A 20,092-nucleotide genomic window follows, 5' to 3' on the forward strand; every position below is an offset into this window, starting at 1 on the left:
CCCTAGAGCTTTAGTTTTGCTACTGGTTGCAATACCCAGGGTAGCTTCTTTTACTGTCGTTTGGGTTTCGTATGGCTCCTGGGCCCAAAGCCAGCAGAACGGAAAGAGTGCTTGGGTTTGTTTGAAGGCAAGCCGGCTGTACAGGCAGTTTTTCCCAGACTTTCCCAGCTCCGGCTTTTCATGCATACCAGCAGAGCGACTTTTTTTCCTCCGGTGATTGAAACCATCTGGACTGCAGGGGGGTCACGTGTGTATGAGAAAATGACATAAAGTTTCTGATCCCCTTGTGCTTCTGCTCCAGATCCAGACAATCCTTGGTCGGATGGTGCCGAGGTGAGGGCGGTGCGGTTTGGGGGCCCGACTTCCCACCCTGGTTTCCCTTCCCTGTCTCCCTCCACCCCACCCCCCCATCACGAAGTCCTCCGTCGTCGCCCCCCCCCCCCCCCCGCCCGGGAGCACACCCCTCCTCCAGGCTTCAGCAGCCCACCCTTTAGGTCTCTGGTGGAGGCACGCCTCCCCTGGTTCTGCAGCCCCACGCGCGGATACCCGCCCGCCGCCCGCCCTCTACGGGAGCGGCTCCTCCTTCGGGCTGTGCGGCGCCGGGGCAGCTTGGGCTGCTCGGAGCTCCCGGCCAGTTTGGGCGGTGGAGGTAAGTGACTTCCGACCGCCCGCAGGAGTCGCCTGCCCACCGCGCTGCTTCAGCTCCCCACCGGGTGGCGGATGGGACGCGGATTCCCATTCTGGGGCTTACGGAACCCTTCCGCTTTCCCTAATGGGGCCCAGGCAGGGGCTCCAGCTGCGTGAGTACTAGCGTGCGGGCCGCGGCTTTCTGAGTTGCTGGGGACTGCCTTCCCGGGCGATCGCGCCCAGCCCTGCCTTCCGGTCAGGCCCGGGCTGCGCTGTGTGGGGTATGGAGCCCCGACCCGGGTCTTGAGTTGTGCAAAATGCTGGCTGCCTGGAAGACAGCTGAGCTGCATATACCTGAGCCAGTGTAGCCTGAGTGCTTCTGGATGAGGAACATGAGTGTACGCTCTTACACGCACCCACACAGGCTAGCTTTCTACTCAAACAAAGGAAATTAACTTTGTCCTCTATCACTTGGACCTGTTAAACAGGGATTGTTGCTCTATACCTTCCTACACTTTCCGGTGTGTACTAAATGACCTAGTACTGAAGGAACACACTTAAGCGTTTGTGCTGCTTTAAGGGTCTGAAAATCTAGTATCCGAGTAAAAGTGAAAGGACTGAACGTTTTCTAGTGTTTCTAAAGAAGGGATATTGCTCTGGGAATTTTGTATGAACATAATGTATAATCACTTAAATATGAATAAAATAGCTTCCTGACCAAATGAAAGAATTTGCCATAATGCTGCCTCAGACCAGCTATCGATCTCGTTTCCACCCAGATGTTTCTGCTTTTGCATTGTAAGATCTGGGAAATGGTAATGAAGTCGTTATCCCAAGTCCAAGATGTTAAGGGCTCCAAGGAAACCCCCCAATTGACCACATAATTAATTTGTTTTGTTTTTGTTTTCTACAAAGGGTGTTTTCCAGAAAGTTGATACCTCTGTTGATTATTTTGGGGGGGGGAAGCAAGGTCTCATGTAGCTTAGGCTGGCCCTAAACTCTTGAGATTTCTGCCTCTACTGCCCAAGAACTGGGATTATGGGTTTGAAAACACCATGCCCTGCTCCCTTCGTGGATTTTATTTTCATTTAGAAGTAAGAAATTTCTAAAATATCAGAAGCAGTGTAAATTCTAGAAAATTTAAAAGAACTGAATTGTCTGTGGTCTCCCAACCTCACGCTGAATTAGGAAGACTCTGAGACTCCAGTGTCTATTAAATGCATACAGTGAAGCAAAAGCTGTCTGGATTCCGCTGGCCTAGATGACAGTCTCTAGGAGACTAACAGATTCAGCACTCCTTTTTATTTACTAAGTAAACAGTACCTTTGGGAAGACTACAAAGTATGGGAAGATATTGATTCAGATAAATGTTGGGAGAAAGCTACATATTGGAAGTGCTTCCTATTCCTTAACTGGGCTAGAAGGAAACCCTTTTCTGGAAGTTTCAAAGTAACCTTTATCATCAGTGTACTTTTTATTGTGGTTGGCTTGGTAATTAGTAAAGTGCTTGCTCTCAGTTTGTGTACTTGTGCAGAAAGGATTGACACAAGTAAATGTCTATTTGATTGATTTATAAGAATTATAGGTCATCAACTAGAAACTGGTTATGAGACAGGAGCACTTTCCAGAAGAGGGCTGTTTGAGTCAGGCCTGGAAGTGGTTGTGCAAATGAATGGTTCAGAGTTACTTGTGGGGTTTTCAGTAGAACAGAGTGGGTCCTTTGGATGGGAACTAGGGAGAAGAGTCAAAAGGAGCAGTGCTCTGTACCATGAGCCCCTGGACGCTCTCTCATTCTTCACTGTTGTTCTTGTTTTAAGGAGAGGAGAGGATCAGAGCAGTAGGTAGCCTGCTCAAGATGGCCCAACAGTCACTGGCAGAGCTGGGATTTAGCTGCCTAGTTTGCTGACTCACTTTGTCTCCACTGCTGCTTGCACAGTGAGCAGTGGGAGGTCTAGCAGCAGGGACTGTGGTTAGCTTGAGTTCTGATTCAAGGGCTGAAATTTTATCCCACAGACATCATCAAGTTTCTAAAAGTTTTTGAGAAAAGCAATGATGGCCAGAATAATGTTTTTAGAAGACTTATGTGACATTGGTGTATAGGAATATGATGTCATAGTTCATAATCAGGAAGCTAAAAAGAAAATGTAACCAAAGCATCTGTGTGTTTCAGTTTATGCCCCTTTGATAGCAAGTGCCCTGAAGTAGGTAGCTGGATAACTGGGAAGGAGCTAGTTGCCTTGACCACAGGGTTGCTGGGAAAAAGAACAGAGCTAACTGGCAAACATTGAAATGGAATGTGTGTGGAGCAATTCCACTGGTGGCTTGTCCTGTATGTTCTGCACATGTTTTGCAATACTCAGTGACAGTTTTTTCTTTGACAGCTACCCTGAGAGGTAGAGTTCAATGCTGTGTGACTTAAGAGCCTTTCCTTGCATGCCCTCAATGTTTTGAGATGCTCACTGTGTATATATTCTCTTACTTGCAATTAAAAATGCTGAATTTTAAAATAAGAAAACCATGAACTGAGATTATTTTTCTTAATGAGACCAATGCCAACTGGAACCAACTTATTTCACTTTTTGTTGCTGGTGAAACAATAACAATTTTGGCAGATTATTGCATGGTAATATAGAAAGGATTTAGAGATGTGGAAGGTTCTTCCTATCCCTTGGATTTCTTACCAAAGAATTGTGTTTGTATGTACTGCTGTAGGACCTAAACGGTCCTTGAATCCACAAATTTATAATCAGGCTCTTTGATTCTCCACATATGCTAGACACATGAAGGGTACCAGTGGACTATTCCCTCTGTAGACTACAGATTTTTTTTTCTTCTGAACTTGTTTAGTATTCTGAAAACTTGGTTGTTAGGTCAAAGAGGATAGTGGGAGATGTCACAGAAAAGATGTAAGCAAGCTCCCTGGAATCTAGAGGGTGACCCTAGCAAGGACTTCTAGTAATGGAGGATATGGAGCCTGAACCATCCATCTTCTGTAACCAGGTAAGGCTCCCAACCTAGTCACAAAACCTTCCACCTACAATCTAACCTGCCTGCAAGATGTGTTGGGGCAGTGGTGACATAGAACTTGTATAAGTAGTTAACCAGTGACACCTCTATTTTGAGGCCCATACCTGACACTGACTGGATGACCAGGAACCAGAGGCTGGATAGCCCAGAGACCTATGGTAAAACCAAATACAACTGCCGTCCCCCAAATGGCTGAAATAATTCCTAATGGTGTTCCACTATACTCATAGATCAGTGCCTAGTTCAGTCATCATCAAAGAGGCTGCCTCTGGCAGCTGCTAGAATGGGTGCTGAGTCCCACAACCAAACATCAAGTGGAAAGAGAGCTCAGGCTAGAGGTCTCCCTTGGGTCCCTCTTCTCATTTCTTGAGGAATCCCGCAGAAGAAGGGGAGGAGGAGTTGTGGGAGCCAGTGGGGTTGAGGCCATTGGGAGAGCATGGCCCTTATAATCAATTAAGCAGGGCTCATGGGGGCTCATAAGAGACTGAAGTGACAATTGAAGAGCCTGCATGGGTCTGTTCTAGGTCCTCTGCATATTTGTTACGATTGTTGGCTTGGCATTTGGGGAGACTCTTGACAGTGGGAGTGGGGGTGTCTCTGACTCTTTTGCCTGCCTTTGGAACCCTTTTCCTCCTACTGGGTTGCCTTGCCTGCGAGGTTTTGTGCCTGGTTTTATTGTTGTGCTGTGTTTGGTTGATGTCCCTGGAAAGCCTTCTCTTTTCTGTGGAAAGATAGGATTGAGGGTATATCTGGGGGGAAGGGGAGTTGTGGGGGGGGCTGGGAAGAATGGAGGGAGGGGCAGCTGCGATTGAAATGTATTATATGAGAGAAGAATAATTAAAATTTAAAAGATATAATAAAATGTATAATAAATAATAAAATAAAGAGAAGAATGATAGGGAAGTCCTTCTGTATATATGTTTCTCTTATGGGTTCATGAATAAAACAGTGATTGACTGATTGGCCAGGCAGGAAGTATAGGCAGGGCTAGGAGATGAGGAAAATTCTGGGAAGCGTAGGCAGAGTTGCCATGTAAGGGAAGATAAGACCACGTGGAAATACGTAGATTAATAGAAATGGCTTAATAATCAAGACAGAGCTAGCCAATAAGAAGCCCTAGTTGTCGGCCAATAGTTTTATAACTAATATAGCATCCATGTATTTCTTTGGTGTTGAGGCAGCTGTGGGACCAGGCTGGCGGGAAAAAAGTCTCCATCTACAGAAGAAGAAGCTAATATACAAAATATACAAAGAGCTAAAAAATCTGACATCAGGAAAACAAATATCCCACTTTTAAAAATGGCATACAGATCTAAACAGAATTCTCAAAAGAGCATAATCAAATGTCTAAGGAATACTTAAAGAAATATTCAACATCTTTAGTCATAGGGGAAATGCAAATCAAAACTACTTTGAGATTTCATCTTATACCCATCACAATGGCTAAGATCAATAGAACAAATGACAGCTCATGCTGTTGAGAATGTAGAATAAGGAGAACACTCATCCATTGCTGGTAGGAGTGCAAACTTGTATAGTCACTATGGAAATCAATGTGGTGGTTCTTCAGAAAGATAAGAATTTTTTTTTATGTAGGCACTAGGTATTATAAACTTGCTTCTTAGAACTGCCTCCATTGTATCTCTTAAGTTAGGGTATGTTGTATATTCATTTCCATTCAATTCTAGAAAGTCTTTAATTTATTTCTTAATTTCTTGACCCATTTTTCATTCAGTAGTGGGTTGTTCAGTTCCCATGAGAGTGTAAACTTTCTGTTTTTGATATTTAGCTCTAATCTGTGGTCAGATAGAATGCAGGGTGTTATTTCAATTTTCTTTTATCTGTTGAAACTTACTTTGTGTCCTAGCTATGTAGTTAATTTTGGAGAAAGTTCCACAAGCTGATGAGAAGAAGGTATATTCTTTGTGTTTAGGTGAAATGTTCTGTAAGTATCTGTTGAGTCCATTTGGTTTGTGATGTCAGTTAGCTCCAGCATTTCTGTTTAGTTTTTGTCTTGATGGCCTGTCTTTTGGTAAGAGTGGCGTATTGAAGTCGGCACTATCAATGTGTGAGGGTCAATATATAGTTTAAGCTGTGACAGTGTTTCTTTTATGAACTTTGGAGCCCTTGTATTTGGTGCATAAATGTTAATGTAATGTCTTCTTGGTAGCATTTTTCTTGATGAGTATGTAGTGTTGTTCCCTATCTCTTATTTCTTCTGATTCCGTTTGGCTTGAAGTTTATTTTGTCAGACATTAAAATGGCTACAATAGCTTGCTTCTTGTGTCCATTATTTTGGAATATCTTTTTCTATCCTTTTACCCAGAAGTGATGTCTTTGATGTTAAAGTGTATCTCTTGGATGCAGCAGAAGAATGAATCCTCATTTCCCATCCATTCTGTTAGTCTGTGTCTTCTTATTTGGGAATTGCAACCGTTGATGTAGAGAATTATCAACAAGCAGTGTTTGTTGATTATTGTTATTTTGGTGTGTGTGTGTGTGTGTGTGTGAGAGAGAGAGAGAGAGAGAGAGAGAGAGAGAGAGAGAGAGAGAGAGAGAGAGAGAGAGAGAGAGAGAGAGAGAGAGAATCTGTTTCCCTTCTTTGACTTGCTGGTCTGGGATTATTCTTTGTGTCTTGGGGGTATGGTTTAACCTCATTAAGTTGACAGGGTTCCTTCTAGTGACTTCTGTAGGGCCAGATTTATAGATATTGCCTAAATTTGGTTTTATGGAATGTCTTATTTTCTCCATCTATTGTTTTTTTTTAATTTAGAAACAATCTTATTTTACACATCAATCCCCCCTTCCCTCTCCCTCTCATCCTCCCATGCCCCCCACTGACTCCCCTAACCCACCTCCTACTCACTCCCCAAGGTAGTGAAGCCTTCCATAGGGGATCATCAAAGTTTATCACATTTGGGGGAGGGCCTAGGTCCTTCTCTGTGTATCTGGGCTGAAATAGTAGCCCTCCATAAGGAATGGGCTCCCAAAGTCCATTTGTGCACTAGGGATAAATATTGGTTCCACTATTAGAGGTCCCATAGACTGCATAGGTCTCCTAACTGGCACCCACATTTAGAGGGCATGCTGGTTCCTCATCTTTACGACTGGGGTCTGTGTGCTCTCACTAGGTCAGGTCAGCTGTTTCTGTAGGTTTCTCCAGCACTGTCTTGACTGCTTTGCTCATCCCCTCTCCCTCTCAACAACTGGATTCCAGGAGTATGGCTTAGTGCTTAGCAGTGGGTGTCTGCTTCTGCTTTGATCAGCTACTGGATGAAGACTCCACAATGGCTGTTAAGGTAGTCATCAATCTCATTATAGGGGAAGGGCATCAAAGGCAGCCTCTCACTACTGCCTAGATTCTTAGTTGGGGTCATCTTTGTGGATCTCTGGACATTTCCCTAGTGCCAGATTTCTCTTTAAATCTATACTGGCTCCCTCTAATAAGGTATCTCTTTTCTTACTCTTCTCTATTCCTCCCCTGATTCAGTCTTCCTGAGCCTTGTTGTTCTCCTCTCCCTCCTCTTTTCTCCTCTTTTTCCTACCTCCCTCCACTCTCCCCCCATGCTCCCAGTTTGCTCAGGAGTTCTTGTCCCTTTCCCCTTCTTCGGGGGACCATTTATTTCTCTCTTAGGGTTCTCCTTGTTTCCTAGTTTCTCTGGAGGTGTGGATTGTAGAACTTTGAGTCTTTAAAGAAAGAAATTAAAGAAGATACCAGAAAATGGAAAGATCTCCCATGCTCTTGGATAGGTAGGATCAACATAGTAAAAATGGCAAACTTACTAAAAGCAATTTACAGATTCAGTGTAATCCCCATCAAAATACCAGCACAATCCTTTACAGACCTTGAAAGAACAATACTCATCTTTATATGGGAAAAAAACCTAGGATAGCCAAAACAACCCTGTACAATAAAGGAGCTTCTGGAGGCATCACTATCACTGACTTCAAGCTCTATTATAGATCTATAGTCCTGAAAGCAGCTTGGTGTTGGCACAAAAATAGATAGACCAATGGAATGGAATTGAAGATCCAGATATTAACCTGTACACCTATGAACACCTGTTTTTTTGACAAAGAAGGTAAAATTATACAATGGAAAAAAAGAAAGCTTCTTCAACAAATGGTGCTGGCATCACTGGATGCTGACATGTAGAAAACTGCAGATAGATCCTTATCTATCACCATGCACAAAATTTAAGTCCAAAAGGATCAAAGACCTCAACGTAAATCCAGCCACACTGAACCTCTTAGAAGAAAAAAACGGGTTGGTACAGGAGATAACTTCATGAACATAACACCAATAGCACAGACACTGAGATGGACAATAAATGGGACCTCCTGAAACTGAGAAGCTTCTGTAAGGCAAAGGACACAATCAACAAGACAAAATGGCACCCCACAAAATGGGAAAAGATCTTCACCAACCCCACATCGGACAGAAGGCTGATTTCCAAAATATACAAAGAACTCAAGAAGCAAGTCTCCAAAACACCAAGCAATCCAATTAAAAAGTGGGGTATGGAACTAAATAGAGAATTCTCGATAGAGGAATCTAAAATGACTGAAAGACACTGTCTCCATCTGTTGTTTTGCTGAATATAACAGTCTGGGCTGGCATCTGTGGTCTCTCAGAGTCTGTAGAACTAGATCTAGTTCCTTCTGGATTTTGGAGTCTCCATTGAGAAATCAAGTGTTATTCTAATAGATCTGCCTTTATGTTACTTGGTCTTTTTCCCTTGCAACTTGTAATATTCTGTACATTCAGTGTTTTATTATTATGTGTCTAAGGGACTTTCTTTTCTGATCCAGTCTATTTGGTATTTTGTTTGCTTCTTTAGGTTTAGGGAAATTTTCTTCTATGATTTTGTTGCCAGAATTTTTTTGGATTTAAAGTTTTCTTTGACCGTTGTATCCATTTTTTTTTCTATTGTGTCTTCAGTGCCTGAAATTTTTTTCATCTCTATTATTTTGTAGATGAGGCTTGCCTCTGAGGTTCCTATTCAAGTTCCTAAAATTTTCATTTCCAAGTTTTGTTTTTCTTTATTGATTCTGTTTCAGGTCTTGAACTGTTTTATTCATTTTCTTTCACCATTTGTGTTTTCATATATTTCTTGATTTATTCATTTCCTCTTTAAAGACCTCTACCATATTCAGAAAGACTATTTTAAGATCTTTTTCTTGTGCTACAACTTTGTCGCAATGCTCAGCCTACCGTGGTGGGGTTGCTGGTCTCTAGTATTATTGTACTGGCTGTCATTGTGATTTTTATGCCGGTATCTAGGCACCTGGGTATGGGAATATTGCAATTCTAGGGGCTGCCATCTCGTCTTGTCTTTGTTGGGTGTTTTGCTCTTTGGTTACCCTCTCTGTTCTCCCCCCCCCCCCCCACTGTCTCTGCTTTTTAAGGGAATGTGGTGACTGTGTGTTTCCTGGTAAGAAATTCTTCGAGATTCCTATGGGTGTGGGGGTTCCAGGTAAAATGTGTTTCTAGGTATTAGGAGCTGACACTTAGGAATGGGGATGAGCTAGGTAGGATAGGGGATTGAGGGGGGTCCACAGGAGGGAGGATGGCAGGATGTTCTACCAGGATCTGCTTAGTCCCCTGGGGGTGGCTGCAGAGAGTTAGGAGAGACCACACAGGTAATTGCTACAGAGCTACAGTGATGAAACTTGGGGATTACATTTGGAGAAGTGGAGGGAGAGTAAAAATTTGAAGTTCACTTAACTGTTTTGCTGGCCTACTTGGTTCTCTGGCAGGCTTGGCCGGTGGATTCCCAGGTAGAGCCTGGTGGAATTGGGGCCTGGACAGAGTGATGAAGCAAGGAAGGAAGGTTGGGGAGAAAGAGCTGCGTGATCTGCTGGAAATGGAGGCTGACGGGGAGGCTGTAGCAAGTGGTCTTCTACAGAGCTGGGGATGAGACTGGGAGATTAGATTTTGAGAAGAGGATGAGAAAGAGATAAAGATCTGCAGTTAGCCCACCTGCTTCTCTGGCTAGAGTGCATGAAAGTCATTTTAAAGAAAAAGTAAAGGTGCTTTCAGGTCTCCATACCTACTTTACCTGTAAGAGTCCTTAGCTCTGGAGGTCTGAGTGGTTGATTGTGCTTTGAAATGCAGACATGACTCAGTTTGGGATCTGGGCCTCTAACATGATATCTCTCTCAGGGCAGGCCATTTGAAATAAAAAAAAAAAATCACAAGTTAAAGTTTCAGCTTTGCCATTTATTCACAGGTTTCTGGAATTTGATGTCTGAGGGGTAGCTCAATTTTGTTTTGTTGAGACAGGGTATTACTATGTAGCCCTGGTTGACTTGGAACTTGTTGTGTAAAAACCAAGCTGGTCTTGAACTCTGAGATCACTTGCCTCATGAATGTTGTGATTAAAGGTGTGTACCCATCCTTGATACTTAGTTTTTCAGCCTCTAGACCATGCTTATCCTTTAAAACCAGACAGAGGAAGTTATGTCCAAATGAGCCCAGGGTTTGTTCTCTCATTTTGTGTCTCGAATATCCTGAGAGCTAATTTGTTTTGTCTTTAGCCTCTGTTTACAGGTTTCCTCAGAGGGTGGTAATACTCATGACCAGTCAGTTGGTGAGCTTTTCTAAGGAATTCCTATAAGAATGCTCTCCAACTTGGTTCTGAGAGTTGGAGGGTCTCAGAAAGAAGTTTTTTGCAATGCTGTTTTTGAAAGTCAGACTTACTTGGTTGCATTTTTTATACCTCTTTTCTTTTCTTTTCCTTTCCTTTCTTTTCTTTTCTTTTTGTTTGTTTTTTTTTTTTTGTTTTGTTTTGTTTTTTTCTGAGATAAGGTTTCTCTGTGTAGCCCCAACTGTTTTGGAACTCACTCTGTAGACCAGGCTGGCCTTCTTCTGCCTCCTGAGTTCTGAGATTAAAGGCATGTTGTACCACTATGACCAGCACAATACCTTGCTTATATAGTTAACATTTTGTATTTGGTAAGCATTTGCCATTTTTATCATTTATTAGAGGAGTGATTTATGTTTTCTGAAAGCTAGGACTGGACTCTCCTTTTGATACTCAGGTAACATCCTGATACAGAATTTTGATCGTTTGAAACGACTCTTTAGATATCCCTAAGTCTTTGTTAAACCACTTGATCTCAAGCGTTTTCATGGCTTCCCTGGCCAGTGCTAAGGTTTCCAGATTGACAGCACAGATTATCTCATAGTTAGCTAGTTTTATTTATTTATTTGCTTATTTTATTTTCACTGTTCTCCCATCTCTTTCCTATGCACAGATGACTACACAGAGAACAAACTCTTTCCTGGAGCATGGTGGCCATCACCAGCTGGGTACCATTGTGCCCATCCTTTCTTTGTTGCCTCTGGCTAAACAGGCTGAGCTTTCTGTTTTTATGTTCTGCCTTTGGGAGTCTCACTTTTTAGATCTATTATTATTTAATACATTTGTGACTTTTTGTTTTATTCAGGAAGTCTATATCAGATATAGACTTAGATTAGAGCTTTTAGTTTGGAAGGAGCCTTTGGAATAAAGAATGTCCTCCCCCATCAGCATAAGCAACTGGGGAACACATGAACTCTGGAGATGGTCTTTTAAAAAATTATCATCAAAATAATTTTGCCTGTCTTTTAAAGGCTGAAAAAGAATGTAGTTTTTTGTAAGACTGTGCTGAAAGTACCAGACTAGCCCAATTAAGGTCTTTCTACAAATGTGGGAATTGTTTGTTTAAATTAGAACTTAGTATTCTGGAGCAAATATGTTGGGAATAATTTGGGCCTATTCTGATAAAGGACAATGGTTACTAGTGTGTGTGTGGTTGTATCCATCTTAGTTCTCAGGAAACTGCTCTGAGTGGGAAGGGTCCATTTTGGCAGCTTTTTTTTTTTTTTTTGGTATGTCTTTGATGTAAAGTTAAGATCTTGGTTGTTAATTTATCTGAGGCAGTTTTGAATCTAAAAATGTGTTGAATTCACCCCTTTCTTCCTGTTATTCTCCTTTTGTGGGGAGGTCAACTGGAGTAGGGTAAAGGGACTCTCTAATCAGGGAGTCTCTATTGTCAGACACTGGTCTTGAGAGAGGTGTTCTGTTACTGTTGCTTATGTAATTCTTCTTCCTGTCTAGCCTGTATTAACTGTATGCTCGGGGAAAGCTCTGGGTGTCTAGGCATCGGTTTATATTTTTAAGATTTATTTTATTTTTGTTTTGTGTACATTGGTGTTTCACCTGCAAATATGTCTGTGAGGGTGCCAGAGCCCCTGGAACTGGAGTTACAGATAGTTGTGAGCTGCCATGTAGGAGCTGGGAATTGAACCTGAGTCCTTTAGAAGAGCCATCTGCTAAGCCATCTTTCTGGCCCCCAGTATCTGTTTATTATTATTGCTCTGAACTTGTTTAGTATGAGGGATTGGGTGAATCAGTGAATGGGCAAAATTAAGAAATGAAGTGGTACCTAGTCTGGTGTTTCAGGTCCAAGTCCAAGGAGAATGGCAGTTCTTTTAAAAATTGTGTCCTTGGTCTGGAACTATAAGCTTGGTTGACAGAGTCCTCACCTAGCATGAACAAAGCCCTGGGTTTAATCCCCAGCACTACATAAATAGGGAATGATGGCGCATACCTGTGTTCTAAGCACAGCATAGGTAGAGGTAGGAGGATCCGGAGTTCAAGATAATCTTCCACTATACAGTGAGTTTAAGGTCAGCCTAGAACATATGAGACTGTTTCAAAATAAATCATGTATTGGCTGGATGTGATACATACTTGTAATACTAATTAGCACTGAGGAGGCAGAGTGGAAGCATCAAGAATTCAAAGCCATAGGCTGGGAGGATAGCTTGCCTTACAAGCATGAAGACGTGAGTTCGACTACCAGAACCTTCTGTTATTAAAAAAGCTAGGTGTAGTGGTGTGCATTCTTAATACCAGCACAAAGGAAGTGGAGATAGACATATCCCTGAGGCTCACTGGCCCATCCAGACTAGCCTACTTACGGACTCCTAGGCTACTGAGAAATCCCATCTCAGAAAAATGGTGCCTGGTGCCTGAAGAGTAACACCTGAGATTGTCTTCTGTCTTTCACATGCATGTGCGCACATGTGCACCCTGTACACACACACTTAGAGAGAGAGGGGGAGAGAATATATTTAAGGCTGGATTGAATTACAAAGCAACCACTTAAACCCTCAAACTGAAAAATAAATTGTGTTCCTGTATGGTGGGAAATGGCATCTAAACCTTTTGCTTGAGTGGATGATAGAATCTGTTCATAGAGAGAGACCAGAGGGGAAGAAAAACCAACTTGCAGAGGAGTAGTGCTTTGTGTTAGCATGGAAAAATGGGTATCTGTAACAGGTCTTTCTCTGTCCCACCAGCCATCTTCTAAATAATGACATAATTACTAATTATGAAAGCTCGACCTTAGCTTAGGCTTGTTTCTAGCTAGCTCTTATAACTAAAAATTAACCCATTTTTATTAATCTGTGTGCTGCCTCATGACTTATTGGATTTTATCTCTCCTCCTGCATGTCCTGCTTCCTCTGTGTCTGGCTGGCAACTACACCTTTCTTCTTTCCAGAACTTTCTCTGTCCAGATGTCCTGCCTAGCTCCTGGCCATTCAGCTCTTTATTATACCAATCACAGTGACACATTTTCACACAGTGTACAAATATCCCACAACAGTTCCCCCTTTTGTATAAATAAAAAGGAAAGGTCTTAATTCAAACACAGTAAAACTATATATAATAAGAACAATTATTAGATGAGAATTTTATTTATAATATCCAGTCCAATTTTGGTAAATTCAGAGAAAATATTATTTATTTTATCTTCATGAGTCCAAAGTTTTGTACCTAATTTACTTTCTATCATAACTAAGGAAAAAATGTACTCTGTATGTATCTAATCTTCAACCCCATCAGAGATCCAAGAAGGATAGAAATTACCGTGTAAACAGGAAGTGCAGAGCAAACAACTTCCAAAACTAAGAAACAAGAGAAAAATCTGACTGCCTGGACAGCCACACCAGGGTTCCTCTGCAATGTTGTGGGCCTAAAATATCTGACAGACTTTTCTGGGAAGCGGGAATTTTGAAGGACTGCCTCCTTGTCTGAGCAAAGTTTGGCAGTTGCCTTCTTTTGTGTCCTGCTTGTACAAATTGGACAGCATACTGTCAGCAAGGGCAGTTTCTTTGCCCAGTGGCTAACTTTGCCACAAATGAAAGAAAATTCCATATTTTCTTTTCAAAGCAGATTGGTGCTACCAGGAGCAGATATGTCTCACTTTCATGAAAAGCCTTATGTTATTAAAACGTCATACTCTGTAGGTCTCTGAAATGTTTGAAGACCATCTATCTATTTAACATGTTTCAGATTGACCTTGAAAACATACCTGACATGACTATAAGTTTAATTGTTATAGATGACTATTAACCTGTATTTCTTTATTATCCTAAATAGCTTTCAAGGATTAGAATTTACCATTACATTTTTAAATGAGCTGCATAGTTACAATATCTTAAATGTGAAATAGAAACAAATAATACAGTATATAAAAATAACTTAATTTGTATCTATAGACAAAAACATATCAATATACAAATATCCATACCAATGTAAAATATTTGAGACTAGTAGTTGCCTTTTTAGTTTGAAAGTAGATACAATAATCTACACTTTTATCCTATAATTTCTATGTCCTCCCTTTTTATTTTCAAAACAAGATCCCTGACTCTAATTTCCTTTGCTTAGTTTCTTTCCTGACTATGGCCAATAACAACTTTGAACAAAACCCCCTAAACAATGACAAACATCCATTGAATGATCAAAAACCACCCACCTCACCTCTTGGGAATGTGGGTGTTGTGTTCTTAAAAATTACTTCCTGTTGTTTGAAGGCAACAGCATCTTTAGGAGACCCTAAAAAAAATGAGGTAAAGATAGAGTTCTGGGAGAGCTAGCTGTTGTCCAGTCTTAGTGTGATGGGAGAGTGTAAGGCTTATCTGAAGTCCTGGCTAGAGTAGGCTACAAGGCTGGACCATCTCAGCTAACTGCTTTGAAGTTGTCCTGAGCTGTTTATAGCTCAAAGCTCATCCTTGGGTGGTGTTTGTCAGCTGAGTGGTATTACTACAATTCAGGTGGATTCATCATTGTGGGGCCCCAACATCCTTTTGGAGACTTCAAAGGTTGCTGTAAGGAATGGTCACTGTTCACTGTAGGAAAGTTAACATTTTAAATGCCATATGCAGCAAATATCAGAGAGATTAAAGGACCACAATCTTATTAAATACATCTGGGATATACAAACTTAGTTCCTGTTACCTGCTTCAGACTCAAGCCTGAAATTATGTACAGGAAGCTAGATGAAGCCTACTCCTAGAATCAGTAGTACTTTACATGGCCATTAATATCGTGACAGAAGGTTTGCATATATATCTTATATATGTATAAAATATATAAATCTTTAAAATTTTGAGATAATATTTATACCTTAGGAAAGTTTTAAAGAGTCAAAATAAAACAAAGGATTATGAGGTTAATGGCAGTAGAATAATCCCTAATTTTTCTGTCCCATTCCAGGTGGCTCTTCTGACAGGAGACAGAGATTTTGGGGTTTTTTTTGTTTTGTTTTGTTTTGTTTTTTTCGAGACAGGGTTTCTCTGTATCGTTTTGGAGGCTGTCCTGGAACTCGCTCATGTAGACCAGGCTGGCCTCGAACTCACTGAGATCCACCTGCCTCAGCCTCCCAAGTGCTGGGATTAAAGGCGTGTGACACCAAAGAGCGGTGAGACAGAGATTTTGAATTTTCCTTATTTAACAAGTGTGATTGGATTTAGAAAAGGAGAGAACCATGCCCCAACACCAAAGCAAGCTTTAATTTTTAATTTAATTGGGACTACAAAAAGACCATTTGCCTTATCTGTCTATAGAGAACTATAGAGACAAACATTTGGGAAGATTTCATCTTTCTCTGTCCTGCCAACCAGCTCCCAAATAATGACTTGGAGACTTCTTATTAATTATAAAAGCTTGGCCTTAGCTTAGGCATGTTTCTAACTAGCTCTTATAACATAAATTAACCCATTTCTATTAATCTGTGTGATGCCACATGGCTCATGACTTTTACCTCACCTCCTGCATGTCTTGCTTCCTCTGCATGAGGCTGTTGAACTCCCCCACTCTTCTTCCCAGAGCTCTCTCTGTCTAGAAGTCCCACCTATACCTCATGTGTAGCCATTTATTACCTTCAGCTCTATATTACACCAGTCACAGCGATACTTCTTCACACAGTGCACCACAACAGGCATCCAACAGGTAACAATTTTGTTTTGCTAGCCCCCCCATCTTTTGTTTTGACAGGCCACTGCTTTGCATTGGAATAATTTTTAGGACCACAGTGTTTGTGTGGGAAGAGCCTTATGTGTCATGGGAAATGTCTGGGGTGTAGTTCAGTGGCATGTTTGGTCCTGGTTTTGATTCCTAGCTCTGCAAAAAGAAGAAAATGTGTCCTGGGAGATGGGACCTCTTGTTTCAGAGGGATTTTTGTTTTTAAACAAAATCTCTCTCTCTCTCTCTCTCTCTCTCTCTCTCTCTCTCTCTCTCTCTCTCTCTCTCTCCCTCCCTCCCTCCCTCCCTCCCTCCCTCCCACTCTCTCTCCCTCTCCCTCCCTCCCTCCCACTCTCTCTCCCTCTCTCTCTCCTCCCTCCCTTCCTCACTGTGTGTGTGTGTGTGTGTGTGTGTGTACACAACTGTGGAGATCAGAGGACAGTTTGTGGGAGCTGCTGGTTCTCTCCTTTCACCATGTTAGCCCTGGGGATTGAATTCAGGTCATCAAGCTTGTCGCTAAATTCTTTTACCTTGCTAGCCCCTGGACCATGTTTTTGTTTGTTTGTTTTTAAAGCCCCATAAGTAGTTTTGTAATCAGTATGAGATACAAGATTAGTTGTTAAAAATAGCATCTTCATTCCATGTTTAAGTTTGTTGCTGAAACATGGGACTGATCCAGACCCCCGGAATGTGGGTGTCCATGAGGAGGCCTCGGCAATCTATGAGACCTCTGGTAGTGGCTCAGTATTTATCCCTGGCATATGAATGGAATATGGGAGCCCATTCCACACAGAAGGATATGCCCTCGTCCTGAATACATGGGGGAGGGCCTGGGCCCTGCCCTGGATGATATGACAGACTTTGGGGATCCCCTATGGAGTGCCTCACCTTCCCTGGGGAGCAGTGGGAAGATGGGATGGGGGTTGGTGGGGAGCGAGGGAGGAAGGAAGGGAGAGGATACTGGGATTGACATATGAAGCAGGCTTTCTCTAATTTAGATATAATAATAATAATAATAATAATAATAGAAAGAAACAGCTCACACAAAGGTGATCTCAGCACCTGGGACCACAGTCCTTTAATCCCAGCACCAGGGAAGTGGAGATAAGAGGATATGGCTGGGTGGAGAAAGGAATATAAGGAGAGAGGAGACAGGAATTAAGAGCCTTTTGCCTCTGAGGATTTGTGGAGACAGTATTGCCATTTCAGCTGGGTAGAGGTAAGATCTACTGGCTTTACTGCTTTGCTTCTCTGGTCTTTAGCTTGAAGCTTGAACCCCAATATAAGTCTCTGGGTTCCTTATTTATTGTGCTACAGTTTGCCTACTTTATTTAATCCCCTTATTCATGTGTAGAAACTCCCCTTGTTCCTCAATATACAGATTGCTATAGAGATACTGTAATGGCTGGAAATAAAAACCAATGTTTGAGTGCTTGTCTAAAAAACTGAGAATAACATCCTTATGCCTGTGTATTTTAATGCTATTCCTAAAATATTTGGGGATTGGGTTACATTTCTAAAAAGAAAATAAATAGATAAAAAGAATGGATATTTTTAAAGTTCTTGATGTGACATTTCTAGCCAGTTGTTCTCTGTAAAGTCTTTGACTATTGATGTGTCCTTCTGCTAGGGTGAGTGAGAGTGCTTGTTACTAGGTATGTATCTGAAAGTGATGCAAATGATAAATATTTGCAAGTCAGATCATATAAATGGTGCTGCATTGTTGTTTTAATTTGAATTTTTATTATTACTGTAATAGAATATTCCCTTACATGTTTAATGGCCATTTAATTTCTATAGTATTTCTTTAGTTGTTTACATTTTTTTCAAATTTAATTTTAGTTGGTGTTTAGTGTGTGTGTGTGTGTGCCCTCAAAGTATGTGTGCCATATGTGTATGGGTGTCTTCAGAGGCCACACAAGGATGTCAGATACTTGATGTAATGAAAAAGAATTTACATTCGGTCGACATAGTACATTAATCAATAGCTGACATTTTGCAAACTATGACTCTGACAGTCCTAAACAAGAAGGGTTTCCTGTTTAACCTGTAGTAATTTTTCTGACTATAGATTATCATTCCTTTATTGGCAGATTTTTACAATTTCTGTAATGGGCCTTGACCAACTATCTCAAAGTAACCTGCAGTTTTCCTGGCAGTTCCTCACTCTCTGCTGAAATAAGCAATCTGACTGTAGAGATACATGCCTTTAATCCTAGCACTAGGGAGGCCGAGACAGGCAGATCTCTGAATTCCAGGCTAACCTGATCAGCAGAGCAATTCCAGGATAGCCAGTGTTATACAGGGAAACCCTATCTTGCAAAACAAAAGTTACAAAAGCAAAGGCTCCTTTTTTTAAACCACTCTGTTCTCCATGATTAAACCAGCCACTCCCAAATAACCACACAAAGACTTACTAATTATAAATGCTCGGCTGATAGCTTATGCTTGTTACTAACTAGCTCTTACAACTTACATTAACTGTTTTCTATTTTTTACTTGCTGCCATGTGACTTATGGCTCATCAGCTCATTTCATACACATCCTGCTTCCTCTGTGTCTGGCTAGTGACGCCTGACTCCACCCTTCTTCCCAGCATTCTTTCTGCCCTGAAAATCCTGCCTACCTACTGGCCATTTACCTTTTTTATTAAATCAATCACAGTGAATATATTCACACTGTGTAAAGGAATATACCACATTCTTCTGTATCTTCTTTAATACCACCAACAAACATTTTCTTCAATGATGGGCACCAGACTTTACAGAATCCTCTCTAGTAATAGCTCTCTGGTTCCATTACACACCTATCAACTTCCTGAGGTCAAGCACATTGCAGCATCTACTTCTTTAGTTTAAGAATAAGTCACAAGCTGGGCGTTGGTGGTGGACACCTTTAATTCCAACACTCTGGGGACAGGGGAGGGGGGCAGAGGCAGGTGGATCTCTGTGAGTTTGAGACCAGCCTGGTCTACAAGAGCTATTTCCAGGACAGCCTCCAAAGCCACAGAGAAACCCTGTCTTGGAAAAAAAAAAGTCACAAAAGCCAGGTGCATGGCTTTAACACCAGCACTTGGAAGCAGAGACAGGCAGATCTCTGTGAGTTCAAGGCCAACCTGGACATCATAGTGTGTTTTGGAACAGCCAGGGTTACCTAGAATGACCCTGTCTAAAATGGAGCAGGAGGAGAGAGTAAATCACAAAACCATGGCCTTGAAATGTTTTGCTTGGGGGGGGGTCTCTCTCATTACCACATAATCCATAATTGTTCTCATTTCTCAAATGATCTCTTAAACTATCACCTGTAGTTTCAAAGCTCAGACCACCAGTAACTTCCTTAACTGCTATGGTTCTTTTGAGTCATGGCCCTTCTCCCCCAGCTGTGGTGACTTTGGCAGGAGTCAGGCTGGTGTTTACTGACTCCAGTTTTACCTAAATTTACAGATCAGGCTTTCTTCCAACTCATGTTCAATTTGGAACCAAGAGCAAGAGTAGAAAATCACATTTCTTAACATCAAAGCCCCTCTACCTCTATCTCTATTTCTGTTCCTGACTTTATATATTTCCCTCCCCCACTTTTGAGACAAGGTCTCCTACATAGTCCTACCTGTCCTAGAACTTACTATATACACCGAGCCAAACTTGAACCTGCAGCCATCCTCCTGTGTACTATAAGTGTGAGTCTCTTTGCTCAGCTCAGATCAAAGTTCTTTATACTTTTTCTTAGTCTTCTTTGTATAGACTTTATTTTTATTTTATGTGCATTGGTGCTTTCCCCACACATATGTCTGTCTGAAGGTGTCAAATCCCCCGGAACTGGAATTACAGACAGTTGTGAGCTGCCATGTGGGTGCTGGGAATTGAACACTTGTCCTCTGGAAGAGCAGCCGGTGTTCTTAACCTTTAAGCCATCTCTCCAGCCACTCCCCCCACTTTTTATTAAATAATTATATTTTATGTCTATGGGTACTTTGCCTATAGGTAGGTTTGTATACATATTGAATGCCTGGTGTGTATGGAGGCCAGAAGAGGCCATCAGATCCCTTGAAACTGGGGTTATAGATATTTGTGAGCTGCCATGTGAGTGCTGGAAATTGAACTCTGGTCCTCTGGAAAACAGGCCTGTGTTCTCCAACC

General features: G+C 41.6%; 1 protein-coding gene across 3 annotated transcripts in view; it reads left to right on the top strand.

Annotated features, from left to right (window-relative positions):
- The first annotated feature begins 221 nt into the window (after positions 1 to 221).
- Dennd2b (DENN domain containing 2B) overlaps positions 222 to 20,092 on the top strand; it is a 154,456-nt gene continuing 134,585 nt past the window's right edge. The window contains exon 1 of one of the 3 annotated variants that reach the window (XM_040756604.1): positions 222 to 333. The gene's annotated coding sequence lies outside the window, so the exon portion shown is untranslated. The other 2 variants (XM_040756608.1, XM_040756601.1) reach the window with 2 other exon arrangements.

Source organism: Mesocricetus auratus, unplaced genomic scaffold (genome assembly GCF_017639785.1).
Source record: "Mesocricetus auratus isolate SY011 unplaced genomic scaffold, BCM_Maur_2.0 Super-Scaffold_4256, whole genome shotgun sequence".
Lineage (NCBI taxonomy): Eukaryota > Metazoa > Chordata > Mammalia > Rodentia > Cricetidae > Mesocricetus > Mesocricetus auratus.